This window comes from Anopheles funestus, chromosome 2RL (genome assembly GCF_943734845.2).
Source record: "Anopheles funestus chromosome 2RL, idAnoFuneDA-416_04, whole genome shotgun sequence".
Lineage (NCBI taxonomy): Eukaryota > Metazoa > Arthropoda > Insecta > Diptera > Culicidae > Anopheles > Anopheles funestus.
The window spans coordinates 50886517-50903813 of record NC_064598.1 but is presented as its reverse complement, the minus strand read 5'-3'; positions in this window follow the sequence as shown (position 1 = coordinate 50903813).

Sequence of the window (17297 nt, the reverse complement as noted above, 5' to 3'; positions counted from 1 at the left end):
GTGGAAGGTGAAGAACAGCACGGACATCATTGATTACAAAGAAAGTAGGTGGCTTTCGACCCTGGCCGATATCCATAGTGACATTAATGATTGTCCTTTCGATTTATGTCTGAAGGTAGCTGCTTCTTAAAAGCTCTAGCATAATCACCAAACAAATGGTGAATCTTTTGTTTTGTGGTACGATATTTATATTAAACAAAGTTTGCTCATAGCTAGAGATTATATAAAATGAAGCAATCAAAAATAAAAATAAAAATATGGTACACACAAGAATAACGTTAACCGAGTTTACGACGTCACAAATAAAGAATAGAAATAAAAAGTTTTTTTTAAATTATAATAACAATCCAGTTTTTTGTCAAATTCTTGTAGCGAAATTCGAGTGACTTCAGGGTTCTATTAAACTTGAATTTGCTGAAGTCGATCAGCAGTCCTTTCAGCTTTTGGAAGTTTTCAAATTGTAATCATTTCTGTTTGCAGCTGAATCTCGAAAGTGCTAAAAGCTTGCAAAGATTGTTCAGAAATTAGAAAGAATTTCAAGTCTTACTATATTCTACTTCAATTTAAACAGAAACCAACAATGACTTCAAATATTAGCTAGAACTCAAATGTACCAAAAACAACTTGCAAAAGCTTTTGAGACTGAGAAGGATTCTAAATCTAAACCTAAACAAATTAAATTTCAACTTCAACAGAACACAGAACCCTATTTTAAACTCAAAGCCCCGGTAATTTTTTTCTATATAACTAAATGTAGTGCAGGAGTGATATTGTCACACGGGGACACAAAAGCGTTATTTTATTCTCGAATAACAAACATTTATCAGAATGTGGTTTGTATCGCTTTGTTGAATCACCCCTATCATGAACAGGCAGATCCTTGTCCAACGATAACGGCACAACTGTCGTGTGCCTTAGTTTACAACCATGTCCGAAACGGTGTTCTACATGCCACACAAATCGAGACGGAATTATACCGAGCCCCGGCTAGACTCGAGCACCTGTTTCCCGGTGCAAAACCGACAACGCACACGTCATAAGTCACGATTGCTGCAACGTGGCTCCCTGTTTTGCATAGCAAAGTGCACCTGCACCGCAGCACCGACCCCATAGATTCATCTCAGTGCGCACACATCCGTCTCGTCGAAAGCGAGAGTCCCGTTCCGCGTGAACCGCGCGGTGTCGCATCCGCTGCACACCGAAGCCAACGCAGCTTCCAGGAAATGGTACGGACGGTATGACGGTTGGCAATTACTCAATCAGCACTGCGGCAGGAACATTCCGTGCGATCCGAACCGGGTGGAGTACTCAGCCTTCGTGCACACAGACGCAGGAACGTGCGGTGGGGGCGAGCACCGTGCGATCGGTTTGCGAGCGGCTGCGCTCTGCTTATTATCGTTATTTAATTTAATTTGAAAACAATGAGCCCCCGAGCAATAGACGGCCACCAGTCACCTTGAGTGTCGCTGCATAAACAGATTAATGAATAATAATAATATTGTCGATTATTGCGGCGCAAGTGTGAGATACTTGCGTCCAATTTTACCCTCTCTTTGTGTTCTCGCACAGTTAACCGTTTGGCCGGAGCGCTACTTGGCTTACACACTCATACGTCCATTTGCGCTACTGTCCACCATTGATTGCATGATGTATTAGTTACGTTGCGTTTGCAGGATTGTACGGTTAATTAAGGCTCTGGAAGTAAGGCTCTTGCGAACTATTCCTACTGGACATTAGCGAAGGAGAAGGTTGAGGTTTGTCCGATCGCTCGTGATCACAGCTAGCGGTCGTAAATCAACGAGCTGGAATCAGATGCTGTCAGGACGGCATCTATTCCGGTCTGTAGCCGCCATTTTTTGCTCTCTGACAACCATTCGTTTGTGCTACACTTCAAGCAGAATGCTCGATAAATTATTTATTTGATCTTTTCCATTTGGTGACGTAGATATACGTATTTTTTTCTAAATCAATTTCATTCAATTTTGAATACTTTCAACTAAAAAAATTCGCGTCTGCCCGATAATATTTTTTTCTGATTGTTGAATAATTAAAATAATCCTTTATTGGTTAAGGAGAATTGTAATTGAAATGTCAGTTAAGCTAAATTACTTTAAATATTGGGGTTTTTAAATGTTTTATTGAGTATTTTTACAAGAAAGTATTAACCTTCAATTGGTTTTGTTGTAATACGCCGGAATTTGAATGATTACCATTTTTACTCTAAATTCCCAAAGTAATCTCAGATAGAAAGTTGATTAGCACTTTTGTTAGTCATATTTCTTAATTTATTTATTAATTTATTTATCCTATCATTATTTCTAGCGTAAAGGAGCAATAATTATTTTTTTGTAAAGATGCATCATATTAAATCTGATGAAGCAAATCAGGAACGTTTATTTGTCCAGTAATTTTTCATTTTTAAAATTTTCTTATGAACACACTTTTTGCTACTTTACGTCTAAGATCAAGTGATCGTAAACCTAATAAAAGACATCGTGTACGGGAGTCACATCGAATGAGAATACTACGAGCAACAATATTCAAAACAATTCTGTACAAGCGACTGATTCAAATTGGTTTATTAAAACATCGGAGGCTACTGAACTCTAAAATTTGAATTAGACTAACATATTACGTTTTGACACATATCTATTAGATGCTTGTAGTGGCATTGGACGTCAATTTAGTATAAAGGATAACTCCAAGATCAGGGACCTCAGTTACGCGGTTCACATCTTCGCCCAAAAGCGTATAATTATGAATCACCGAAATGCCTATTCTATGGTAACTGAGATACTGAGGTGCTTATAGCAACACCAATCGCAGAGGATATCGCAAAATTTTTGTGGGATATCACAGTCTGATTCATTCATGATGGACAGAAATCTTTAAAATCGACATAATCTTTTCTTCTAATTTTTCATTTCACTCAAAGCTGTCCCCTTTATCAGTACGACCAGGCCGTTCTTCAAGAATTAAAAAAACAGCTGTTACCTTATTGTTTGTTTGTAAAAATTAGTAACATACTTTGAAATATCAAAAGCATTGAAAAAAGAGAGCGATATCTATGCGAACATACACAATAAAAGTGTTGCTCTTTTATTAACAAGCCCTTTTTCTTATCTGCAATATTTCAGCAACAGCTAACAAATGTGATGTCAATTTCATATTACAACCGTGTCACGCCATTTCCAAAACGCATTCTATAATCTTTAAATTAAACGTTATAATTGCAAATTACACACTCCGTTCGATTGGCTTTAATTGATCGATTGACAAGCGTACATAATTTACCGAAAAAATTCGTGGAAACCGTTTGCGGCGCTATGCATGTTACCGTTCGAAATGTATTAAAATTACCCCAAAACAACACGACGTGAGAAGCAAAACCAATCGATGCTGACTTTTTATTAAAATGTTGTATTTTTTTACGGTTCAAAAAAGCAGCTAATCGTCTCAAAACTATTTCCGCCCTGCTGAAACCACTCATAATTATGCTGCTGTTGCTGCTGTCGGACGGTAGGAACCTAGAACGCGAATCAGACAATTGATTGATTTGTATAATTCTGTAGGGATAATTTCCGATTTTCTTGAAAACGATTTTATCCTGAAAAATGGTGAATGTCAAACGTTGCTATCATTCCGTTGCTCCCGGGTTGTGCTGGGTATAGATTTGTTACCGTTCACCATCAGCTTGGCTCCCATCATTTTTTTCCGGCTAATTATGTATATTTTACCAGAAGATCACGTATAGGGTTCGGAATTTGAATAAGAAATGTGCAACCGTTCCGCAACGAACGAATCTTTTGAAATTGCTTCTCAGGGGAAGGTTTTTTCTTCACATCTGCATTTCGAAAAAGGTATGTGTGAGTGAGAGAGTGTGTGTGTGTGTAGGGAGGGTTTTTTTCATTCTAAACTGCATCGGTATGAGCGACACAAAGAAATGCCTACGATCCGTCAAAAACGGAAGGTGGACTCCCGAAGATGGCTTCCTATGAAATACCGTGACCACGTCCACATCCATTCCGCTTCGCTCCATTATCATCATAAACGATTTGGTCCGTACATCGATTGTGATATCTTGAATATGATGATTGGCCGCGTGATCGGGTTGGGCGAGAATTTCTAGTGAAAAAATTCCCAGACAAAACTTCGTATCATCGAGCCAGCGATGGTTGCAATGCCAATCGGCCGCATTCAGGATCTCGCTGGATGGCATGCGCAATTATGAGCACGAGTCATCAATTTAAATAAAAACCGATTAGGAAAGATCGAAATCTCGACTGTTTAAATCCCATCCCGGCCACTGATCGTCTTTCGATCCGATCGGCACTGAAAGGGCCAAACCGGTGGGCTAGCATTTTTATTGCGGAAAGTAGGCGCAAACGAGGAAAGAAAATTCTGAGTATATATCCTAAAATGCGCAGATTTATGTGCACCCGAGCGTCGTGCACGGCAAGTCGCATTGCCGCAAACACAATAACATCATCATCTCGTCAAAGACCGTACGAAAATGATCCGTCCGGTGCACTTTCGGTTCGGTCTCTTTTTAGAAAATGCGCCTCTGTGAGTCGCTACAACAATCGCCAAAGAGAAGAATTCGGGTTTGCGACATTTGTGTGCACCCATGTCAGCCGATGGCAAAGTATGGCTGCGACGATCGATGAACAAATATGGCCTTCAAAAGGTTGAAGCCGCATGAGTCCAGCATGACGTAGGAGGATGTGGATCACCGATGCTTTGAAGGACAACTTTCAGTGTATGGTTGTTTTGGTTGACGATTTTTTATGAACCTTATCGTACATATTCTCTTGAAGCCTTTGTTTGACGCACAAAACAGAACGCCCGAACTCCACATTTGTGTCGTTCTTTTATCATCTTAAACTTGCTGCAATTATGGATTAAAAGTTGCTAAATGTGTAAATTTTCAGTCAAAACAATTATAATTCTTATTTGAAGTTACGTTGATTATCTCTTCACCATGCATTAGTTTAACTAAGTGAAATTATGTGGAAGATTCTTACTGAAATACCTCCAAACACAATTCTGCAGACCCAGCTTTGAAACGACGGTTAATCCTAAGCATTGCAAATCCTATCCCAACAAGTGCTTCAAGGATAATCTCTAACACAAACAAAAAAGTTCTTCCATCCCAAAACCAGATGCTGCGATCTGGACGACGTGAAGGACTTTTAAGTCAACTCGTTTCGTGCAGAATCCAAATACTCGACCGATACGCACCGGTTGTCCATATTTAGTCCGTATGCCGAAAATGGCCCACCCGTATCCATGTTGGGCATCTAGCTGCCCTAAAGAAGGCACACCGGGGCGAGACCAGTCGGAAGCAGTGTTCAAAGGTAAAAAAAAGCACAATATGTTTAACAATATGTTTTGTCAGTCGTGTGTTTAGCTCGTGCTCAACTGTTCGCAGACAGCAATCGGACAAACCATGCACGTACCTTATCGGGCACCGGACAGAAAATGGGACATTTGATCCGTATTGTGCTGATGGAATCTGCCGAAACGCACGAGAAGAAGGACTTTATGCCGCCTTGCCGTAACATTGGGTTTTTTAGGGAAGAAAGGAACAAGGAAATATTTTTGGCAAACCCAATTCAGGCAGCAGAAATGGAAGCAAAATAACATTGTTTGATAATGAAGAGTTTAGCAAATGATTGAAAGACTGCGATCGGAGTATTTCATGTGGTCAAGTTTCTTTTTTCCGCGCTCTTTATACCGCGTTATGAGATGTTTTATATATTGAAATGGTCCATGTCCAAACTAAAAAAACAAACAAACTTTGTCTGTAATTTGGGTATAAGATAAAAAATCACGAATCGGAAGAGAAAAGTTAGTGTTGTCGGTTTATTCATGTAAATTGTTTGCCAGGTACTTCTATCAAAAAATTCCTGAAATCGAAATGGGTACAATATTTCAATTCTTATCAAAAACATTGATTAGAAATTCAACGATACAAGTTGAATATTTATGCATGTATTGATGTTAATAAGAGAAGCAACTCCATTTTTTGTGTTTTTAGCAGAGCTACTGAATGCAAAAAAAATCGTAAATAAAGCGTGGGCGGGCTAAATTTGACAGTTTTGCGAGTCAATTACAATACTATCAACAATATTAACTCAAAATAACCACCATTAGCATCGATCAAAACTTCAATCCTGCTCCAGAAAAAGCTGATGCTACAGTCTCCCTGGGAAAAACCTCAAAAAACTATTATATTTGTATTCATTACCAGCGGTATTGAAGAACTGTAAGTGCGATTGATATCTTTTACAACCGCGCCTCATTTGCCCCTACTGCGAGTTTGGAGTCTAAACATTTGGACTGCTGTTTGGTTCGGTAGAAATCGAGCTTTGGCAAGTTGGAGAGGTATACATGCTTGGGCATCACCAATCACTTCACTTGATTTACCAACACGGCCAGATTGGATTTTAAATCAATATTTAGACAAATAGTGTACATTGACTACAGACAGGTTGGCCTACAAGTAGATGGCAGGATATTCATAAGAAAAGTTCGACAATTTTATTACTTTTCACAGAGGAATGGCAAGGGCCAGTATGACAAGTTACCATTGCCATTTTCTATTCCATACCCAACTGTTTTTACTGTATTCAGGGAGAATCAGACAACAGTCAAAATATTATTCTCTTCCATGATTCAGGTACCTTTCAGTCATCCATCCTTTCCGACATATTGTATATAAATGAATAACGTTTTGAACTAAATGTAAATAATTCTAGCCTACAGAAAAATTGTATTCATTCAAAAATATGTCAAATTTATCCCGAACAGTAGATATCAAACGAAACAAAATAATCCTATCAACTTAATTGATCGTAGTTTCAATTTGATCTTGAAGGGTTTTGTCTTCAATATGTATATAATCACACTTGCGATTAATTCGCAAAAAGGCGTAGGAATGTTCAAGCATTGTTTGGTACCTTGACGAACTCTGGAAATAATTATTACGTTTATGTTGTGTATTTGTTTTGTCATCATTCTGCGTCTAATATTCATGTCTAAAAGCTGATTATTATTTTCTTCAATTCTGTTATGTGATTTAGGAAATGTAAGAATACATCGCAATTTCCAGTCGTCAAATGTCGTCAAATAAATGATATTTTAATACTTACGAATCCTTGGAATAAAAATTCAGAGTGATTCATTAGAATTCACGAATCTAAATCAGATGCATTTCTTTTATTCGGTCAAAACAGATAAATAAAAATTCCAATCCCAACTCATCTAAACCAAAGAAGCATTCTGACAAATTCAAACCTTCTTTAAGGCAACTGCTGCATACAGGATAATCCTAGAATTGTTATCCATATTAGGTTGATAAATCCAGAATTAGGTTTAAACATTAGGAATGAAATATGAAAAATTCACAAATAACAAACAAAATTTTTTACAAAAAGTATGATCGTTCATCCAAATTTGTTTACAATAACTAAGCACCAAACGTACGAATACACCAATAAGAATTGGTACATTGTTGTTGTTGTTGTTTGTTGCATGTATCGCCTTCATTCATGAAGGCCCTGCGCATTGAATCGCCAGCGTACCACCGCCATACGGACTGGATTTATGCAAATGTAAACAGAAAAAAATGTCCGATATTGTTTATTCCTCGGAACGCGTGTTAATGTGCTCGACAATCATATCTACTCTTCTTACTCGCGCCTTTGATCGCTTATAGTAGGAATGAATTAGCCACACTGATCGATGCATTGCCCCTTACGGGACGGGGTTTCGTAGTATTTTCGGCATTTATCATAATCAGCAGAACGCAGTTAACAGTCATTCACCATAATTGAAGTACAAAAAGAAAAAAACCATACCGCGTGACCGTTGTTTTTGCTGCACCCTGCTGTACAAATGGACCTCCTGGGAATATTGAGCGCACTTGTGGATCGGGTTACGGGTCTTCCCTGGAATTTACTTCCATTCGTGCGCGTTCCAACTGACCGTTGACACTCGCCACTGGAAAGTGCATAAATAGCATTACAACTGCATTCGCTTCTTGTCGTGCCCCTTCTTCCACACACCAGCGAAGGTTTATTCTAATCACAACATAATAATGCCGGCACTAGGTGTGCGAGAAAGGGTAACGTCTTTTTTGAAAAACAAAAACTGTTGCTGATGAGTGTTGCATTTAATCGTTTGGACTCCCCGTCATCGGCCACAATTATTCCATTTGCAGTTCCAAACGTACCCTTCCTCCCTGTTTGTCGGCCTCTTACATACTTTATGTTAAGGGGTATACATTTCGATTCAAAGTGTCGTTAAACTTTGGCAAAGCAAACAATTTGGAGCGCAAAAGTTCATCGGACGCAGCTTTTTGGAATTGGATGTGCTGCCCCGTGATAGAATGCGATCGCGCAGTGATCGGTTTGCGGAGTTCACTATTGTATGATCTTCATCTTCTACGGTAGCAAAAAGGTTTTTCAACTAAAGGGTCTTCAACGCCAATTGATATCCGGCTATTGCATGACCATGAGTAGTAGCTTCAAACAGGATCAAAAGTGTTGATTTACGTTGCGTTCGATTTTGACTCGCAAATTACTGTCAGTCTTAGCAGCAAAAGGTCCAGCAAGATATCCAAAGGGATCAAGGGAATAGCCCTCGAATGTCGGTACGTTTCCTACCCAGCATCCGTGGGCGTTGTATCAACAGGATCTTCTTTTTTGTTTCGTACTTCCAGTCGATTGCTACCGACCGACTCGTTAGCAAGGCAGCACCAGGATCACAATCAGATGCCTGAGCCGGCTTGCGTCGTATTGTAATTGTAGATTACCATTTCGTTGACGATATCGTTGGTTAAGATTGTATACGATATCCGAATCATAAGAACAACAAACGATGGCGATGAACAATTTTTTTTTTTTTTAATTTTGGAAAAAATTGGGAATCATTTTTTTTAAACAGATAAATGATACTGAGATTAAGCTTTCTAATTCCATGTAGCTACCTTTACTTTATCCGTATATTTAATTAAGTCTTAGCCATTATGCTTTGTTAATTAATAACTTATTTATTTTTTTCACTCGCTAAAATACAATTAACAAAATCTGGACCACAATAAGCAAGGTTTAAAGTTTTATCGAAAAGCCCACACGTTGGTGGATCCGTTTGGTTGCACCATCGTCGAACAGTGCTGCGAGTGGATTTGAATTGCGAATCATTCAGTCGCGTTCCGCTCGTGCTGCCGTAGGTACATTGCATACGACACAGTCATTCGCGGGAGATGGAATTTTGAAAAGCATTAACCATACATCCTTCCTTCCGATCCGGTGGCACGATCGTTGCAGGCAAAAGATTGTCCTTAGCAACAGTGAAAGCAATCCTGGAGTATGCACATTTCGATCGACCCGTGTATTTTAAGAAATCCAAGACGCACCAAATCTTGGTGATCGTTTGCAACCAACAAACAAATCCTCACTCCCGTGTTCGTGATGTAATGTGTTCTCCTTTTAAGTTCAACTTACAAGGCGCCGACAGTGCATCCGAACGGTCATTTGATCTTAAGGGGCAGAAAGATATCATACAACTTAACTATGACTGGATAGTGTAATAATTTTCTGAATGTATGTGTGACCCAGGAAGCACGCAACAAACCACGCAGTAAGCGATATCGCCAATCGAGACGAGTTATGGCGAATAAACGCTAAACGATTGCAGGTTGAATGTACTTTGCCGCTGGGCGGTGTAATTATAGTCACTTTCATGCTACACTTCCTTAACACTCGGGCACTGCCATGGGTACTATGATCCCGGTTACCACGGTGAATCATTCTCCGGAGCGCTAGAAGTGTAGCGAGCGTCTCCAATGATTAAGTTCAATTTCTCCCAAGAATAGTGTCGTACCATAATGACTTTTGAATGTCAAAAAAATTATTGCAATCTTCAACGTTAAGAAACGTCTAAAAACAACTTTCGCGACCTGTACAAAAATGTGTAGAAATTTCTCTCTTCATGTACATCATTCAATGGTGGCGTGGAAAGCACGGAACACGTTACATAAGCGTTCGTTGATCCGAAGACTTCAAGTGTTGGTCGCGTAAGACCATCGCTTAATTACGAAGCGTCCAACCACCGAAACGTTAGGCGTAGCGCGTTACGACACTTAATTTTCTCTTGACATTCCAAACAATACCATGATACTAAAACTCAAAAACATTTTAAAAAGACATAATCTCCGTATACTTTTCTGCGTGAAAACTCTTTGATGGATGCTTTGGTTGACAAAAAATGTACAAATAAAGCTTATACTACGTTGATAAGAATATTTTATGTTTAGTAACCTTAAACGGATTTTTTTTATAGTAACAACCTTTCTAAACCTTTTCAAACATATGAACATGTAATGTACAATATTGAATGTTTTACTTTTAATAACAAATTTATTTCAACAAAATTTGTCGATGTTCAGGTGTGTAAAAATGGATGAAACTTTGCCTTGTACTTTCATACGGATAAAAATACCTTTACTCATAGCATCACTAATCACCGTTGATAATACAATCAACCAGCAAATTTTAAAGTTCCCGATGGTGCACACCTCTAGAAGGACGAGGGTAATCAACGAGAAGTCAACAAGGGATAAGTGATGGAATAAACATCATCATTAAGCCCAGTAGGCAAACAATAAATCATCGGCCGCGTTAGAGCTCACGCGAATTGTCTGTCTCAGGTTGAAAAAGGAAGTAGCAGAGAAGAAGGAGTTGAAGCAACCACAATAACAATAACAAAAAATAAGAGTTGCAAATGAACCAATGGCTAGGCCGACCGGTAGGCACTGTGGAGGCACATAAAGGAAGGAAGGAAATGTGAACGTGTCCGGTGCGATTCCTCTTGCCCTCCTTTCGAACCCTTTTGGGGGTGGGTGGCTAGTTGAGTGTCGGTGAAAAAGCAACGGATGAATAATGAACTATTAAATCACTTTCGATTTCGTTTGCACCGACCACCTGATGGTTGGGGTCGGAGCCGTCTGTTTGGTACGTCATCGTTCCGTTCAGTTGTCCGACGCAGTTGCGCCACATCTCCAGACAGCATCTTGTCGCGCTGGCGAGCTGGTCAGGTTATTTGTGAACGTTGGTGTGGGCGCATCAACCACCATTAGTGGCTAATACCACGTTGTTTACACTACACTGAAACAGGTTATTCTGTAGCCGCGTTAATAATGCGTCTTTTTGCGTTTGCAAAATTTAAATTAAAATCTTTATTTATAATTTTCTGAGTATTTCTTAACTAATACAAAATTTAAAAAATTTCTTTTTTCTTTTACGCTACGCGAATGAATTATGTTTTACTGTGTATAAGTCCCTATTAAAGCATCGATTGTTTACCTGTAGCTTTGGCAATTTGTTAAAAAATTGGGTCAAATAAATTATAATTAGGTATAAAAGAACTATTTTTAAGTTTTGTTAGTATCAATAGAAACATAATACATGGCACATATAACATTGCTTGAGTGCAATGTTGTATTAACAAACAAATAATTCGTGAACATAAAAATTAAATTTAATAGAATAATGTGACTTTTTCAAGAGTTTTTTTTAATTTATGCTCGAACCATTCGCTTGAACCATAATGGAAAATGTATTGCTGCTTCGAGCAGCTTTGGTTTGTGTCTTCGCTATGAAACGTTACTATCCGTTACATGTTACATGAAACGCACAATGGCGAATCCGCATGGCAAGCGTAAACTGGATATGTAATTGTATTATTAGATATGCTGTTTGTAAATAATAATTATTGATATTTATAAGCAACATAACTTTATTGATTTTCTAAGATTTAATTGCAAAAGCAAGCAATACGGCTCAGTTGTTCTTCATGAATAAAAAAAATGCAAAAGGCACACTTCATTTTCTACGATCAATGATGGATCAATGATTGCTACAGAATTTCAATATTGAGCAAAAAAGCAAATCCAAGCTTTTATTTCCGTAAGTATATTTCGCAACATTTAACTGAGATAAGTAGAAAGGAATAGTTTTACTTTATAACAATTTTTTATTTATTTTTATTTTTTATTTATGCTAAATACTTGCACTATATATCCAAAACAATGTATTTCCTTGTCAATTACTGAATAAAAAATACTTGATCCGGTTTATGTTCTTTGCTCAGATATCAGACTTGCAAATTCAGAATGGTTTTTATTTCGTTTAGATGTGGCAGTTCTCTCTCCGACTTCTATGAGAACACACGTGTTGTACCGAGTCTCCCACAGCGAAGAGTAGAATCCTTGAAATAAGCAAACAAAAATCAAAAGTTAAGAAAGTGAAACCTAAACCTAGAGCGACATTAGTCGCCCGACCCATCGTCAACATGGTTCGAGGCAAAGCAGTGGCTAAACCAAGGAATGTTAAAGTTCCTTTATCGAAATTTCACCGCATGGATCAGCTGAACACGGCGCAGTTAAAAGTAGTGACACCCAACACGTACGCACTGCTTGAAGACAAAGAGGAACATCCGATGGATACGAATACCAGCAAACCTGTATCAACGTATACAAATCAACGTATTCCTCCAATAAAAGTTGCGTGCAAGTCCCTAGGAGAAGTGCACAAAAAAATAGTTACCGCAGGTGTAGTGCGCTACACAACAAAAGTAGCGAACGAAGGTGTCGTAGTGTACGTGAACACGGCAGAGGATTTTAAAACGGTAGTGAAATACCTCTCAACTACAAACGTAAATTTCCACACGTATCAACTACCAGAAGAACGCACTACAAAAATAGTGCTTAACGGCTTGTACGACATGCCCACGGAAGAAGTGATGAAAGTGCTCGAGACCGAGGGCATCAAACCAGTGGCGGTAAAAAAATTAGCCATCCGCAACAAAAAATATGAAGAACATGCCACCTATCTTCTTCATTTCATAAAAGGCAGCATTGAACTCTCCAAGTTACAATGTATAAACGCCTTGGCACACTGCAGAGTAAAGTTCAACTACTACTCTAACAGACAAGGACCGATGCAATGCAAACGTTGCCAATCGTACGGACACGGAGCCGCAAACTGTTTCCACCCTACTACCTGCAATAAATGCGCAGGCAAACATGAATCGAGTAGCTGCCCAGCATCGACATCAAGTGTAGATGGCTTAGTACCAACGCATAAGCTAAAGTGCGTAAATTGCGATGGTAATCATCCAGCAAATTTCTGGGGTTGCCCAAAAAGACCGGTCAAACCCAAAACAAGCGTTCCTAAACCTGTGAGTAGAGATTTTGTTTTCGAAGGCAATGCCTTTCCCGCTCTCCCACCAAAACCATCGAATCACAGAATGTTCTCAACACAACAAAACGATACTCCATACTTTAATACAAACAAAAACGACCTTTTCAACGCTACAGAACTAACCGCTATTGTAGGAGAAGTATTCTGTAAATTACGCTCTTGTAATTCTAAAGAGCAACAAATCACCGCGATCTTCGAGGTGGTTAGTAAATATTGTTTCACTCCGTAATGGATTCACAAAAGGAGATAAAAATTACATACTGGAACGCAAACGGCGTATCCAATAAAAAAATCGAAATCGAACATTTCTTAAAGCATAAAAATACGGATATAATGATAATAGTTGAAACTTTTCTAAAGCCAGAACAAAAATTCTACATTAGTAACTATAATAGCCTTCGACTAGACAGACTTACAAGTACCAAAGGGGGAATTTTAATATTAATTAAAAGTGACATAGCATATAAACTCATGACCTCTTTCAAGCTCGAGGTAATTGAGGCAATAGGGATTCAAATAAAAACCACCAACGGATTATTGTCAATCGTAGGGGCGTATCATCCCGGTTCAAACGTTTCCATAAACAAATTTAAAAACGACATAAAGAAATTAACCAAAATTAGAAGCAATTTTCTTATATGTGGGGATTTAAATGCTCGACACAAAATGTGGAACTGTGCATCTACAAATTCTGCCGGTAAAAAACTATTTGAAGAACTACAGAAAGGGGAATTTTCCATTTGTTTCCCAGACACACCAACGCACATCCCTGCCGATTCAACTCGTAATCCTTCCACGATAGACATCACACTATCTAAAAATAATCTTAATCTTTCTAATTTAAAAACTTCTACACATTTCTCATCCGACCATTTACCAGTTTCATTTACAGTATTAAATGAAAAAACCAATGTTAAACCTGAAAAATTATTGCCCGACTGTAGGAAAGCAAATTGGCCTCTATTTAAACATTACATTAACTCTAGAATAAACCCAGCAGAAATTTCCTACAACAACATAACTACACACGAACAAATAGACAACATGATTGAAAAACTCACAACAACTATACTATCAGCACATGACATTGCAGTTCCATTCATAACTCCGGGAAAATACAACTTAATTATCCCCCCAGATATTCTTTCGCTCATTAAACTTCGCAATACATGTAGAAAAAAGTGGCAGAGACATAGGCTCGATAACAAACTGAAACAGTCTTATTACTTTCTTAAAAAACAGATCGATTTAAAACTATCTGAGTTGCGAAACGCTTCCTGGTCAAAAAATTTAGAATCAATGAACAAAGACAAACATAATCATACAAAACTGTGGAAATTTGTAAAAATTATAAAAAATAATCAGAAATTAGTCCCCGTTTTAAAATGCAATAACGAAACACTTATTACTTCGAATGAAAAAAGCGAAGCTCTAAAAAAAGTGTTTGAATCAGCGCATAAAATAACTGAAAGTTTTGTAAGTCCGATAGAACGTCAAGTCAACGTAACAGTTCGTAATTTTAGAGCAGCACAGAACAATCAAAATGCAAATTCATTTCAGTTATTCAAACCTAAAGATATTTCTCAAATCTTAAGTCGATTGAAAACTAAAAAATCAACGGGATTCGACAAGATAAATAACAACGCCCTGAAAAGACTACCAACGAAAGCTTTTATTTATCTCAATCTGATTGTAAATGGATGTCTTAAGCTGGGCTATTTTCCGAATTCATGGAAAATAGCTAAAGTTATTGCCATACCAAAACCAAGCAAAGACCACAGTCTCCCTCAAAACTACAGACCCATCAGTCTACTAAGCTGTTTAGGCAAGGTATTCGAAAAACTGATAGAACGCCGATTAGCTTTGCACACAAATAACAATCATATAATACCTACAAGTCAATTTGGCTTCCAGCCATTTCTCTCCACCACTCATCAAATACATAGAGTAACCAAAAATATCCTTCATAATAGACAAAACAGGAAATCAACAGGATTAGTGCTACTCGATACAGAAAAAGCGTTTGATTCCATTTGGCACCATGGACTTATATATAAACTCGTCAAATTAAACTTCCCAGGATATTTAATTAATATAATAGATTCATTTATTTCTAACCGGTATAACAAAATACATATAGCTAATTCAACATCAAACCCTTACACCCCATCGGCAGGGGTACCGCAAGGTAGCGTCTTGTCACCATTGTTGTTCAACATATATACCTCCGATTTTCCAAACATGAGAAATTGCGAACAATATCTTTACGCAGATGATGTAGCATTATCTTCATCAGCAAAAAACCCAAATACGGTGATCAAAACACTAAATACGGCTCTAAAGAAATATTCCAAATACTGCCAGAAATGGAAACTTAAACTTAACGGATCTAAATCTGAAGCTATTTTCTTTACTCGTTACACTAGCTCCCGTAAACTGCCTAGGAAAAAATTAAAAATTAACGGAAACAAAATTGCTTGGAGTAGCTCTATTAAATACTTAGGCATATTTCTAGATAAAAGATTGACGTATAAACCGCAAATAGAAAATCTAACTATTAAATGCGAAAAAATATTCCGTATCTTATACTGCTTCCTTAGCAGGAAATCGAAATTAGACCTCAGCAACAAATTACTATTATATCAATCATTAGTTCGCCCGATCATAACGTATGCATCACCCGTCTGGTCAAGCTGCGCATTCACACACAAATTAAAAATACAGCGATCGCAAAACAAATTTCTGAAAACTATTCTTAAAGTTCCCCCTTGGTACAAAACGTCCTCATTGCACTCAGAATGTAACTTACCCATGATAGTTGATGTACTAAACAAACAAAAATTGGCATATGATGCCAAGTGCCTTACCAGCACATTAGAAATACTAAGAGAACTGCACTCTTAAGTTTTTAGGTTATAAGTGTGCCGTCCAAAATTTTAAGTGTTTGTTTAGGCTAAGGGCTAGATGTAAGGATAGAATAGACAATTAGTTTAAGTTTTTTTTTTTTTTCTTTTGCCAAGGGTTTTTGTAATCCAAATAATTTTTCCCTTATTTACTCATCAAAACACGAATCGTCATAAACATTTACACCAGCCAAGTAGCTAAAAAGGAAATTCAGCAATGAGGAGAGAACTAGAATTCGTACCCATTACTTATTAAGTACAGAACCACTATTATAAGTCTAAATATGTAAAAATGGAAATAAACGTAACTAACTAACTAACGTTTAGATGTGGTATGTAGGGCGGCCCGATGGTGCATGTGATAAACGGCGCCAGTCCACACGGCCGGACCGGGTTCAAATCCCATCCGGACCGTCCCCCGTAGCAAGGACTGACTATCCGGCTACGTGGTAAAAATAAGTCTAGTAAGCCAGAAATGGCCGGCGTTAAAAGCCAAGAAGAGAGAGAGATGTGGTATGTACATTTTTTATTTAATATGTTACCTCTATTTAAAGTATTTCTCTTCACTAACACTGGTACTTACCAACTGGCCATCGATTAGCCATTGTTTTATCTAAGAAATATAGCTAAAATCATCGAAACTATTCGCTTCAAACAGGTATATGTATTATAAGTTATGTAGAAAAACGCGGCTTTTTCAGACTTTCTTTAGGAACGCTATTGCGAAACAAAAAATTAGTTGCTTTATTCCTTGCCGATTTTCTACAAAAAGAGGTTCGTTGTTTGTGATTCCGCCCATTTTATAAGTTTTCGCAAACCTAAACTCACCACAGTTCTAACCGTTTTGATCGAATGACAAGATCTACACATTTATGTCGACATTAGAAACCGTAGTGACAGCGGCGGTCGGTGTAAATACCGTTTGTTTACAACATTGCCCCCTGCAGTGAGAAAACCGATCTTTATATCTCACTCAACTTCCTGTCGCTGTCATTAGTGTTTTCGTTGTCAATTTTCGCACGCGCTTGCTATCGTACTAATCTCTCTCCTCACCGGTAAGTATTTTGCTGTCGATATTTAAATAACTCTAGTTTCGTTGCAGGACGTTTATAAATGCCGCTAGTAG